Raw genomic sequence first — 13,971 nt, 5'->3', positions numbered from 1 at the left:
GCAGGACACCAGTACACCGCAGCGGCAGCTGTCTGAAGTGTTGTTAGCAACCGTTGCTAAGGAACACGGGACAATCAGGCCCTGCTCTCAGGCTGTCAGGCAGCGGCCTTCAAGGTGCTCCGTATGAAATTAACACATGAGAGATACTATATGAAATGAGCCTATTTTATAATATGGTAAACAAATATTAATTAAAAAGTGAATTTAACAAAATACAAATGCTCATAAAAATATAGATGATAAATATTTAATCGACCAGTCATCAATACAGTGTTTAACCACCTCATTGTTGTTAGGTAATGGTGTAAACTGTACATTATGGTGTGTCCTGGTTCAGTCTGCTCTTCACTACACTGTTCATCCTGCTTTGAAATTGAGTGACAAGACAAGAGAAAAAAAACAAGAGACAAATCACCCAGAATGCCCCGTGCTTGTTCATTTCTGAGATTGTTGCTACTAAAAACAGCTTAGAGTGAGCTAAAGATTGATTGTAATTCAGTAGATTGCAACTGCAGCTGCAAGTTTTCTGTCAGGGTCATTGTTGTCTCTGGAATTCCGCACCACAGACCAAAATGAATCCAAAAGTGGACACATGTTTTGGCTGTGAAGTTTTTTAGAATTGTACATTCTTACTGTGACCACTAGATGGCACCAAAGCACTTCAGCACCAGCATCTCTGCTGACACGCCTCTGTTTGCTGTTATGATAGTAAATGTCAGCATGTCCTGGGTGTCCAAGCACAGATGTAAGAGCTGCAGAATAATACAGCACTACAGAGTTCATTTCAGTCGACACCTTGTTGTTGTCATGCACACGTCCAACAGCTTGTAGCTGCTCACATTTTATTAATCCACCTTGCTGAGCATGAAGGCTGGGGGCCAGCAGGTCAGTGGGGGAGGACCATGGTTCAAGTGACTGTAAGCTTTCTTGCTGAAAGAGTTATGTCAGGAAAATAGTTTTACAAATGCACACATGGCTGCCTGAATAAATATTAATATTAAGTATTAAGTAGTTTTTATGTATACTTTTATAGCACATATGTGTGTTCTAAACGAGGTGACGAGCTACTCCTTACATGAAGCCTTACTATACTATACTATACTATACTATACTATACTATACTATACTATACTATACTATACTATACTATACATTTTACACTATGTATACTTTGTTATGCTATAACAGATGTCTTTGTTCTTGCTGTCTTTCTTTAGCCCACATTTCTTTCTTTAATTCTCACAAACACAACCCAAACAGACACAATTACTTTGTCCAAACTCAGGCAAACATTGAAATTGTTATTTAGTGTTCAGTGCAGTGTGTGACAACATCTGATTTATGTTTATGTGTCTCCCCTATTAAAAAAACACCTTTAAAGTATGTGTATATCAGGTACCTCAGATCCAAGATACAAGAGAGAGAGAGAGAAACAATCAGCTTTTAATTTTGTCTCCCTCATATAGCTTTACATTTTATGTGGTATGATATGAAACAGGTGATAATTAACACCTGAGTCACAGGTTTGGCCTCAATTAATATATGAAGTGATGCTGAACATGAGATTTAACAAGCCATTACTCAAATTAAGATTCACACTTAGATGGTTTCTTCTTTTCATTTTTCTCACCATTAACATGCTGATAACAATATGCTCATTTAAATGATTTTTAAAGGTAAAATAAAACAAAATGACCTCCCAGCATGTCACACATCATCCGTCTTGCTTTTGAAGGTAAGAAAAATCTGTTATTTTTTATAAAATATTTACACACACAACACTCTTCAAGAAGCACTTAACCCTATCTACCCCAAGCCTATTTTTTAAGGCATCAGCTATGCCCAAAATGAATTGAGTATATCTCAGCAACCACAAGGTGTATTTGAATACTTTTGGTGTCATAATTAAGGGACCACCTTGGAGATTTGCTCAGATGTGAGTATGTAAGTATTAGTTTGTATGCCTCTGGCTCTCAAAAATGGCTGTTTTAATGACAGTTGTCTTCTCTTCATCAAGCTGTAGAGATGCTGACACTGAGTGATATGGGGTATTAACTTTTGTATGACTTGCTAGTTTTAATTATATTAAAAACTTACATTTTTGCATAATTAAGATCGCAGCTCACACTGCCTATAATTGATAACCTGGGAGTTAGGTTGGACTCACTGCCTGCTGATTGGAGTTCCACTCACTAAAGCTACAGTGAGAAATTATTTTTTTCATGTCATCACAAAAAATAAACAAATTATTGACCAATGTCATTAAAACATGGGACCAAACCAGCCAAACAAAATCCAAATAAGGACATAGCTATGTTCAGACTGCAGGTAACTGCAAAGTAACCCAAATCTGATTTTTTTTTTTTTTGCACAAATTTGACCTGTATCTGATATTGTCATGTCTGAACAGCTCAATTCCGATTTTTTATATCCGACCCAGGCCACTTTCATATGTGGTCCTAAATCAGATATGTATCCCATTTTTTGCAATGCGACCTCAGTCTGAACGGCTATGCGGCATATATCCGACTTTTGCATCAGTGAAAGACTGACGTCACAATTCTGCGACACAGGAGCGGGCAGAAACCAGGTATTCTCAGCATCAATTGCCTTTTGCCTGGAAGTAGAGCCAAACTCCAACAGCTTGCTCACAGAAGAGGAAGATGTCGACTGTCTTGCCATGAAAGTGATACAGAAAGGCGCTCGCAGACGTATTCAAAGGTTCTCGTCATTCTAAAATTATGAATGTTATGAATGAAGTCAGTGTCTCTAAAAGCAGTCACATCACTATCCCACCACTCCACACCCACACACATCTCTGCACAGACGCTGCAGCTACTGCTCTCTTCCTTCTCAGCGTTCTTTTTAATATTATTTGGTTGTAATTATGTTGGCTACGATTGGACATTCACATAAACAAAGCCACACAAGCACACATTGTGAGACATCGTATCCTCTTCAAATAAACAAAAAACGGATTACACCAAAAAATCCGAATTGAGCATCAAGACCTGCAGTCTGAACATAGCCTAAGAGGCAGAGTTAGGGATGTTCGAGGTACAAGCAACATGGTGGACTTTCACTCAGAAGTCTGAGGTTTGAGGCTGGATTTGCCATAAAATAACTCCCAGTTAAGGTTAGGCATAAAAGTGTGGGGTTAGGTAAAGATCACCTTAAAACACAAGGAGAAACACGATAGTGAACACAACTGAAATATTGACTAGGGTCACTTCAACCTCCATAAAGAAAGCAAAGGGCTTTTTTTAAATAAATAATATAGTTAATTGGATACTGTGTCATGATCCCCCTTTTAGTTGGTTTTACACACACTGTCTGCTTCCTTTATGATTAATTTGTAAAGCACAGCACCTGTTTTATTTTGAAAGTCTGGTTTTCCCTTTGTGTATGTGTGTTGATTACCTGCCCTGCCCTGATTGTTCTCACCTGTGTCTTGTTACCGCCTTGTGTATTACACCCCATTTACACATAGCCAGGTATTTTGAAAAGCAAATATTTCCTTTCCTCTATTTTCCATACATCATCATTTTCAAAAAAGTTTCCGTTTACATTAACACGCGTAAATACACTCCCAAGAGCTGTCATGACTACGCCAGGCCTGTGGATGGCAGTGTAGGAAGAAGGAGAAAGCCGTGCAAGCCAATCAGAAGCCTTTGTGTCAGAAGTTGTTCCAAAATTGCTGAACCTGGAGACCTAATATGTCTCTGCTCCTCTACACAGTAAGAGGAGCTGTATGCAAACATGTACAAAAGCGCTCACACCAACAGAAATGCAAATACTACCCGGAAGGCTTACATTACTAGACAACAGCTGCTCTAGGAGCCGTACTACACAAAAGAAGGTCACACAAACTGACACGCAGACTGACGCAAACTGTTTTTCTCCACTTTTGCCAGAGTTTTTAGAATAGTTAGTTAGTTTATGTGTAAATGAAAGGCACAAACGAAGGGAAAAGTCTTTTTACAGATACCTGTGTATGTGTAACGGGGGCTCACAGTCCTGTGCCCCCTTTTGTCTTTGTCAGTTGGTCTATGTCTCGTACCTGCTCCCATTTTGTGAGTTGTTTTTGCCTTCGCAGTTGAACTCATTAACCTTTAGACGTTTTATTCTGTTGTTACATTCTCATCAATGTGAGAATCTACTCCTCTTCCTGCACTCTGGGTTCACTGTGGGTGCACACTGTGTGTCAGGGTCTCCCACAGCTCAGTATGGACATGCAAATTAAAGTAATAATGTTTATGACAAACAACCAAATTTGTGAATGGCAGACCCGAAAGTGTAACAGGGAGTTAAAGCAGTCCACGGGGTGCACTGATTCTGCCCCCAGGCTGTTCTTTGCCCAGCTATTAAACAAGTATAAACATGGACTGTAATGTATATAAGCAATTAGGATATAACTGGGGTTGACACTGGGGTAGGGTTGACATTCTTTTTAAGTGACATCTGCTTCTTTTCATTTGTGTGTAGGGTTTATACTCTACAAAAACAACAACAACAACAAAAAAATTCAGTTTTTGGCATCACTTATGTAAGGTGTAATGTGGGTAATCGGAAGAGTCGGGAGGATTCCCGGTGGGCCGGTCGGCGACGAGGAATAGTAGTAATCATGGTAGAATATAAACGATTCTTTGCAGCGCTGTTCGCGCTGAATCGACCTGTCTCTTATGACAGAGGGGAGTTTGGGAGCTACCATTTCACACAAACACCCCTTTGCATAGCTCACTGTTACCAAAAGTCGAGACGACAGAGAAGCGAAGCAGGCCAGGAGGCTGAGAAGCGGGTAAAAACGGATAGGAAGAGACCAGGTGGGCTGAAAAAGCCAGGTTAAAGTTCTTGCATTGATTGAGGATGCTGCCAAATGTGCAAAGCTCACTGACATATTCTCAAGAAGACAGAAGAGGCAAATGATAAGGGACATATATCGTTAGGCCTAATTGATAATTTAACTAAAACTAGCATAAATACATTCAGCTACACACGTTACCACAATTAGTAACTAACTAAACTAAACAATAGACTAACATTTAAAAAATAAATATTCATGCATTGTATAGGCTACATAGGCAATGGCTATTAAAATGAATGTACATAGGCCTAATATATAATATATTTAAATAGTGTAGCCTTATCTAAATAATTTAATAAATAATAATAAGAAGAATAATAATTAAATAATTTAATGTTCAGTAAGTGTGCTGTAAAAGAATTCCCTTATGGCTTGCTTTTTGTAGCATCTGAGGAGCAAAGCCAGGCAGACAATATTGATGAAACCGAAATTAGGGAGGGCCCAGGCACATCTGAATGGAGTGCTGGTAAGTAAAAAAGATGTAACAAAAGTTGTTTTTCAGGACTGTTCATTGTGTTGATACATTAACATAACAAAGATGCTGTTTGTGTCCTGGCATTAGCATTTCCATTTATATATTATTTCATAGGTGAGGCAGATGCTGAGAGAAGGGAAAGAATGACAGTGCCCAGTGAGTCTGCAGTAGTCCAGGGTAAAGCAAAAACAGGCACAGGAACAAGAAGAAGCAGGCCAGGATTTATTTGTTATTTATTAATATTTTCCATACTGTAATAAAACATATATTTTGTGGTAAAAATACGTGCTAATTTTTCATGTGGTGAATAATGGGCCAGTCTTAGCCATTAAACTCCCGAGCTGAAAAGTTGTCCCACTCCGCCCCTGTGTACAGCCCACTAAGGTTCACATTGAAGAAAGTCAATCCAGCTAGTGTAGGATTGATACTGGATAGCCTTTAAGCTGGATACGTTCAGACCTATTTTCAAACCTGGCTAAAACACATGTGTCCGCGCTCAATCCAGCTTAATCCGGCTTGATTGTTGTCCTCCAAACCTCTAGGTGGCACCTCGTAATATACAGAGTCTGTTCAGGCCACAACAGGACCACGTGCGTGCATGCGTCGTGCTGTTTTTTTGTCCTGTGTCTCTTGTTCTTTTGGGGTTTTTTTCGGTTCAAAAAGCAGTTTATTCCTTTGTAGCCCCGTCGAAAATAAACTCGGGGCAAAGCTGTCGTAGTTCGACGGTTGTTTACATGTGGCTTTTGTATGCGACCCGGACACTGTCCCTGTGAACCTGGAAGTATCACAGAGCTAGTGGGATTCACTAGCCGTATTTGCGTTCTGACCTGAGCCAGATGTAAGCCAATCCGACTACATCTGTCATTGGAAAATTACACACCTTTAATTAATATTTGTTTACCATATTATAAAATAGGCTCATTTCATATAGTATCTCTCATGTGTTAATTTCATACGGAGCACCTTGAAGGCCGCTGCCCGACAGCCTGAGAGCAGGGCCTGATTGTCCCGTGTTCCTTAGCAACGGTTGCTAACAACACTTCAGACAGCTGCCGCTGCGGTGTACTGGTGTCCTGCAAAGCTTCGGTGGGTTCCCAAGCGTACAGCTGGTCAGATAAACTTTTATTTATTCTTACACAGCACAACACACACATTTCACACACCTGATATAGTTTAGCTAAGTACGAGCAAGCTAAATATTTGATGTCTTCTGTAACACCGTTAGCATTTTGGTTATTTTGATGACCTGTGTATTTAAAATTAGATTTCAATATCTTAAATAGACTAAATAGGAAACGTGACAGAGGACAATGATATTTCCATTAAGACATTCGTTCATGTTTTCTTGTTTAAAGATTTGGCTGCATTTGGTGTAAACATGTCTCGAAGAAGGTCGTCCTCGAGCACAGGTGGCACAGGTGATGTGTGTTTTTTTGTTTTTAAATCTTGTAATTATTATCAGTTGTATTGTTGTTTGGTTGAAATATCTGTAATGTTAAATAACGTTTTTAAACAGAGTTAGAGAAAGCCAAACTTGAGGACCTGCAGAGACGAGTGAGGACCATGGAGAGAGAGAATGAGGCCTACAACCGCAAGACCCAGAGACAAATCTACAAACAAGAGTGAGCGCACTTACCATACTGTAACTCACACACTGTATTTGTGTGTGTGTGTCTGTTGTATTTTTGATCACATGTTGACTTGGATGAAGGCAGGAGATTGAGAATCTGCTGAAGGAGCAGGAGGAGCTCCGTGAAAAGCTCAGCGCGTGTAAGAGGCGCAAAGAGATGAAGACTGAGGACATCCAGCGTCTTCAGAAGCTGCTCCAGCATAACCATGCTTTGGATGAAGAGCTAGAGAGAGAGAGGCAAAAACAAAAGGACTTGCAGAGAAAGGTCTGACTGTATATCGTGTATGTATTTCATCATTTCATGTTGATTCATATTTTTTACTTTTGACTTTAATGCGGGCAGATTTCAAACCTGGAGTCCGAGATGATGGAAGCGAGAAGAGGAGCTGTCAGTCTCTGTGTTAGGTCAGAGGTACAGAGCACTCAGAAATCTGTGGAAGGAGAGCTGCACAGAGTGAGTCATCAAACTCATTGCTACAGCATAAACAAACAAAACAAAGCCATTCTGTTGTTTACTTTATGTTCATCTCTGTCCAGGCCACCACTAAACTCAATGAGCAGTTAGCAAAAAACAGCCATCTGAAGGAGAAGCTGCAGAGTCTTCTTAATGAGCGTCACCATTTCCAGCAGCAACACAACAAGCTGAACAAGGTTACAACTCTTATCATATCATCACCATGGGCACATTGTTGATTTCTCCTTCAACACTTTATTAGCAGATATATTTGTATCGCAGGAACTGCAGGAACTCCACAAGAAGAACGCAGAAGTTACCAACCAGATCAGCGCTGCTAACGAAGAAAGGTGAGCTCCTGAGACAGCCAGTTGTGTTAAATGGAAGGAAACCTCTGAGATGTTGCAGCTCATATCTGGAACTGGTATACATAAGGGTGGAGGCTCAGTCCAAGCTGACCGTGCTGAGGGAGACAGCGGAGAAGGAACACGCTCACTTTAACGCTGAGATGAAGGAACTGGAGCGGGTTATTGCACAGCAGAGCAGCCTGAAGAACTTCATGAGCGTCAAGGGCAGCGAGAGGAGCGACCACAAAATGGGAACCAGGCAATGTAAGAGGCAGGCGGCCCGCATGATGTTGTAGCTAATGTGTCTAAAGTTTTAGCAGTGCTAACAGTTCCAATAATTGTATCATTCATTTTTCATCAATGCAAAAAGCCACAGCGGAAAAGGACAAAAGTACAAACAACATGTGTTTCTCAGTAGAATTCATGTAGCAGGCAATAATGTTGCACATACAATACAGTTACACATTTGTGTGTCCTTGTGTCATTGTGAATACAGGCACTAAGACTAAAGAGAATAATGAATGATAAACATAACATTGTGATGCTAATGCTAACCCTGCTGATGAAGATGAGACTGGTGCCTCACTGATGTGAATCTGATGTGTTTTGTGTTTCTCAGTGTCAGAGCTGAAGGAGCAGAGGAGGGGGGACTCACAGGACGTGTCTCTGGACGTTCTGGAGGACATGTTTAGGAAACTTCAGACTGTGACAGGAGAGGACAACCTGGACCTGCTGGTGACCAGGTTCATCCAGGGTGAGTCTCATATTCTGCACACAGTTTATGTCAGGATTATAATCCTCTTGCATTTGTACATGAGTACATTCAGACCCCGTTCAGTCTTGTGTAATCAATCAGAACAGCACAAAAATCCAGTTAAAGCTGGATAGATAGATCCACCTCACAGAGGTGGATTGAGCTGGGTTTGCTAAAATCTGGCTAAGGTCTGAACACGAATGTGGCTAGCGACATCATACTTCTGGGTTCATGGGGACAGTATCTGGGTCACGCCATGTGTAAAACATCCACTGAACTACCAAAGATTGAACTACCAGATTTGATCCCGCTCTAGCTAGACCAACTTTCTCCAGTCAGAAGGGGGTCTCATTAAATGGAAACACACTGTATCTCCCTGCTGTATTATGTATTGTATTGTTTCCCCCTGTAGGTGAGGAGGAGAACTTTGCTCTCTTCAATTTGGTGAACGAGCAAAACAAAGAGATTGATGTATTAAAGAATGAAATTAGCCAGGTGAGTTTGATTTGAAGGTCTCACACATTACAATGAACCTGTTGATGAAGATTCTCAGTCATCCGGGTCATTTTTATTCAGTTGGTTAAAGCAAAGCTACTGGACCTGTAGAAATTCTACAAGTCCAGTTGCCTTGCTGCAACCTTCTGAATTACATTGAAGACAGTGGTTTGCTGGGTCATTTATTTATGTATTTGTGCTGTGAATGAGTTTAGATCCAAACAAACATGGAGCAGGCTGAAGCCAAAGGTCGGCAGCAGGAGCAGGATTATGACTCTCGGCTAAGAGACGTCCAGGAGAGATTAAAGGAGGCCGAGTCTCAGGCAGAGGATTATGAAGACCAAGCCACCATCATCAGCAAAGTCCTGGAACAGATTAAAACAGGTTTTTTTCACAACCTTGTGACTTCCAGCTGTTAAATCGAGTCATCAGTTAGAACATTGATACTCGAATACTTGATACTCCTCCCTCTCACAGGAGTAAACAGCACCTTCTCCAGCCTAGAGTGTGACCGCTCACTGATTGATGACATGGTGGGCTCCTCCACAAGCGTCACCGACAACAACATCATGTCCTACCTGGGTTTAGTGGAACAGAAGACAGATGAGCTGCTCACCATCCAAGCGTTCCTCAGATCTAAAGTCTGCTACCGCTGCTTGTGTTTTCTCACTAATATTTGTACATGTTTTCATTTCTGAACCTGAAATACAGTTTGTTTCTATAATATTTATCATTCTTACAGGATGCAGAAAAGGACTCTGATCCAGACGAATTCACTTTGGTTCAAGATCCAGAAGGTGCTGCTGTCAACAGGTCAGACTTTAGATCACTTCATTCTGACAGCTTCATGTTTGTCAGTAAATGATGTAAAAGTTGATGGCTGTGTCTGTGTTGACTCATCAGTGAGTGTGATGCAGAGGAGTCTTCCGATGAGGAATATTGAAGGGGGTGAGTTCAAACAAAGTTCCTCTCCGAAGTTAGTGTGAGATCATGTTCATCATTTGTTTGTGTTTATCTGGAAGTAATTTGTATGTTTTTTTGGTTCCTCCCAACAGACAGCAACAAAAGCCAGTCTGCAGAACAAGGGAAGTCAGAGGACACGTCCACCTGAGGAAGGCCTGGATGGATGTTTCTTATCCATGTCAACATAAGTTTGAGTTCAAATAAACAAAGTAGCCTATGCATGTAACAGAGTTCGAGTATTAAGTACATTAGATCCCAAAAATCTGAGGTGCACTCTAAACTACACTCTAAAATTCCGATGTATCAGAAACTCACTTACATAGAAGGATCTGAAAAGTTTTGAATGCTGTGATTTTGTCACATTTCTTCAATTGTTCTCATGCTGCTCACAAGCCACCAGTACATCCGTGGAACCTCTGGAAACCTCTGGTGACGAGCCATCGAACTCCTGGATAGGAAGACACAGCAGTTCCACCACTGTCAAATACTTGCTAAACATAAGATCCTAATTGAAAACATGATTACAGTGGTATGCAAAAGTTTGGGCACCCCTATCATTTCATGATAATTTGCTCTACCTTCCTAAGAGAAGATCACAGCGACGAGGTTTGTTTCCTCCAGAGATGCAGACATCTGAGTGTTTTCCAGATTGACATCCTTAGAGTAGAGATTTATTATAATAAAATTTAATGTAAAAAATGTAATGTGCAAAAGTGTTGGCACCCTTTTTATCACATTCATTTCAAGACCTGTAGGGGTTTATAAAGCAGGTTGAAGCACAAAACTGCTTTGATTAGCTTGTTAGATCTTCAGTTACAAAGACAGCTGGAATCAATCATGAAAAAGCTGTTTAACATAGGTAACTGCTGCTGTACTTGTCCTAGGTTCTTTCTTAGAGAGTAGACACATGGGGGCCTCTAAACAGCTCTCCGCTGACCTAAAACAAAGATAATTCATTATCATGAATTAGGAGAAGGGTACCAGAAATGATGTGAAAGGTCTGGACTGTCTGTCTCCACTCCCAGAAATGTAGTGCAGGAATGGAAGAGCACAGGAGTAGCCACTGTAAAGGATAATATGTGGTAGGCACAAATAAAGATAAGACTGAACTCCATGAGAAGAACTTATTGCCTACATTTTGGTGGAGCCTGAACCCCCTTAAGAGCAACAGAGGCAAGAAAAATTCCCTTTTAACAGGAAGAAACCTTGAACAGGACCCGGCTCATAAGGAAGAACCTTCCTGCTGACAGTCGGCCGGGTGGAGGAGAAGAAGAGGGAGACAGGACAGAGAGGATGAAGGAGAGAGAGAGAGAGAGAGAGAGAGAGGAGCAAACATGCACAGACATCATACATTACCCAGATAGCAAACCTTTTGGCTGTGGCTTGGCATACATCTGGCATTTTTTGGTTGTGTTTTGGCACAGCATAAAGGCTTTGGCCAAACTTTGGCATGGTTATGGATTACCATAAAAGACACGAGTTATGGCATATGTCTGGTTTGCCAAAACCCTGGCATTTGGCTTCATTGTGGTGTGGTTATGGCTTACCTTAATACATCAAAAGGCGCCAACGGTATTCCATCATATGGCTGAGTTATGGCATATGTCAAGTCAACCCAAAGATTGTGTAAAGAGCGGGACAGCATCGTGACGTATTCGGGTTGCATTTTGGCATCTTTCTGGCAAGCCAAAAGACTGACCGATGCTACTAGCGTATCTCTTCATGATACCGTGACGAGAGGGGCATGGAGCAGAATTTCAACGGCAGGAATTTCCGGATTCGTTCGACCCCGTTGCCAGCAACGTTGAACGTTGGAAAAGATAGACCCAGTTTGAGTAAGTTGAGTAAGTTTTGTACATTTATTTTGAAGTGTAAACTGTTTGTTGCTAATATCCGTGTTGATCGATAAAATGATTTATTATATATATACGTGTACACAATATAGTAGACAGCAGGGTGGTAGTTGGGGTGAGAGAGGAGGATGCAGAGGATAGTGGTGATGATTGACTGTGGCAACCCCTAAGGGAACAGCTGAACAGAGATGAAGAAGGATGATTCAATCCTATTCAATACTGTCTTTACATATTATTTACATAATATGTGTATTTCAATATGTATGCAATTACAGATAATAATAATTGTTATTATTTTCACAGCCAACAAGAGGGAAGAGAAGAGGAAAGTGAGGTTCCAGGCCCATCTGGGCTCAACACTGAGGCATCACCTCTCCTTGTTGTTATTTTTATTTTCTTTACCTAATATTTGGTTGGACTTTCATTAATGTACAAAATCAATTCTATTGATTTTACACTGTGCATAATGGTAGAAGTTGATGAAGTGCAAGGTAAATTCATACCCAAAAGCTCCAGTAGATGGCAATAGACTAGTGAAATGGATATAAATTGTATTTTCCAGCCAGTTTCCACTGGAAATGAGTAAGCTAGCTATAGCTATAGTAACCTATTTGGCAATGTGGTGCCAAATTGTGCCAAACTGAGTGTCCGCCTGGTGATATCCTTACTAAAACCTTTGTGAAGGCTTTGCTCTTTGTTCAAATTCTATCAAATTTGGTATATTTTGTAGCCAAGGAATAGCTGAATGTGATCATGCATCTGTGCTACATAGAATCATTGTTTGCATAATGTTTTCCTCTGTCAAATAGGAAAAAAAACTCAGGCGAGGATAAAATTGTTACATTTCTCCTGTAGTTTTTTTCTAATTTACTCAGGCATACTAATAGACACAATATTTTAAAACACTGGAAATGCATTCTCTGATGTCCCTAGATGTCCCTAGACACCAAGAACATGCATATGCACATTATTATTGTGGTGCATTTCCTCATTTTCTTCGGGAATGTCTTTTTAGGTGATTTTTTCTTTTAATATGGCCAGGGTTTAAAGGGTTAATCTGAAATCAAACTCTGCCCACTTTCAAGCAGTTTGTGGACTGTAAACAAGAGAAATAAACTCTAGATTTACTGTATGCTATGTTAAAGAGGCATACAGCTCCATAGCTCTCCCTCCCTTGGGCAGATCAGACCATAGCCTAGGTCCACCTCAAACCCCAGTATATACCAGCAGTACAGCGGCAGCCGGTGACCACCAAAACTGTACGGAGGTGGACACCGGAAGCCCTGGAGACCCTGCAGGGATGTTTTGAGGTGACTGACTGGGATGTGTTCTGTGACACCCATGGTGAGGATGTAGACACACTCACAGACTGTATCACAGAATATGTTAATTTTTGCACAGATTCACTAATCCCCACCAGGTCAATACGCTGCTTTCCAAACAATAAACCATGGGTGACAAAGGACATCAAGGCATCACTCAACAGAAAGAAGACAGCCTTCTTGAGTGGAGACAGAGAGGAGATGAGGAGGGCCCAGGCAGAGGTGAAGGAGAAGATTGGAGATGGCAAGGAGGAAGCTGGAGAGCCAACTTGCCCGGAACAACTTGAGGGAGGTATGGAGTGGCATGCGAACCATCACCGGCCACAATAGGATCTCCGACCAGCTGATGGATGGAGATCTGCAGGAGGCCAACCAGCTGAACCTGTTTTTCAACAGGTTTGATAGTCCACTCCCTGACCACCCTCCCCCTCCCCCTCCCTGTGATGCACCATTAACACCTGTCGATAACAACAATGTACCTCCTCCTCCTCCCCCTCCCCCTAACCATACTAACCAGTTTCACCTCCCCATCAATAACATCACCCTGCCCCCCTTACCCCACCTTCCACTAACAACCCCCCACCCTCCCCCATCAGATCTCTCTCTCTGCTCTTCTGTGTCCACAGTTGCCATCACCACAGAAGATGTGAGGAGGGAGTTCAGTCGACTACGACCGGGAAATGCTGCAGGACCGGACGGACTCAGCCCCAGAGTACTCAGGGACTGTGCCACACAGCTGTGTGGGGTCTTCCAGCACATCTTCTCCCTGAGTCTGAGCCTGATGACTGTCCCTGCCCTGTGGAAGACAACATGC

General features: G+C 41.5%; 1 long non-coding RNA gene across 1 annotated transcript; it reads left to right on the top strand.

Annotated features, from left to right (window-relative positions):
• Window positions 1-7,710: 7,710 nt before the first annotated feature.
• Window positions 7,711-8,440, top strand: LOC114450263 (uncharacterized). The gene is made up of 3 exons (XR_003672067.1): window positions 7,711-7,773; window positions 7,859-8,034; window positions 8,390-8,440. It is a non-coding gene; the product is annotated as an uncharacterized LOC114450263 (long non-coding RNA).
• The last annotated feature ends 5,531 nt before the right edge of the window (window positions 8,441-13,971 follow it).

Source organism: Parambassis ranga, chromosome 17 (assembly GCF_900634625.1).
Source record: "Parambassis ranga chromosome 17, fParRan2.1, whole genome shotgun sequence".
In the NCBI taxonomy this organism is placed as follows: domain Eukaryota; kingdom Metazoa; phylum Chordata; class Actinopteri; family Ambassidae; genus Parambassis; species Parambassis ranga.
This window is presented reverse-complemented; position numbering and strand designations above follow the sequence as displayed.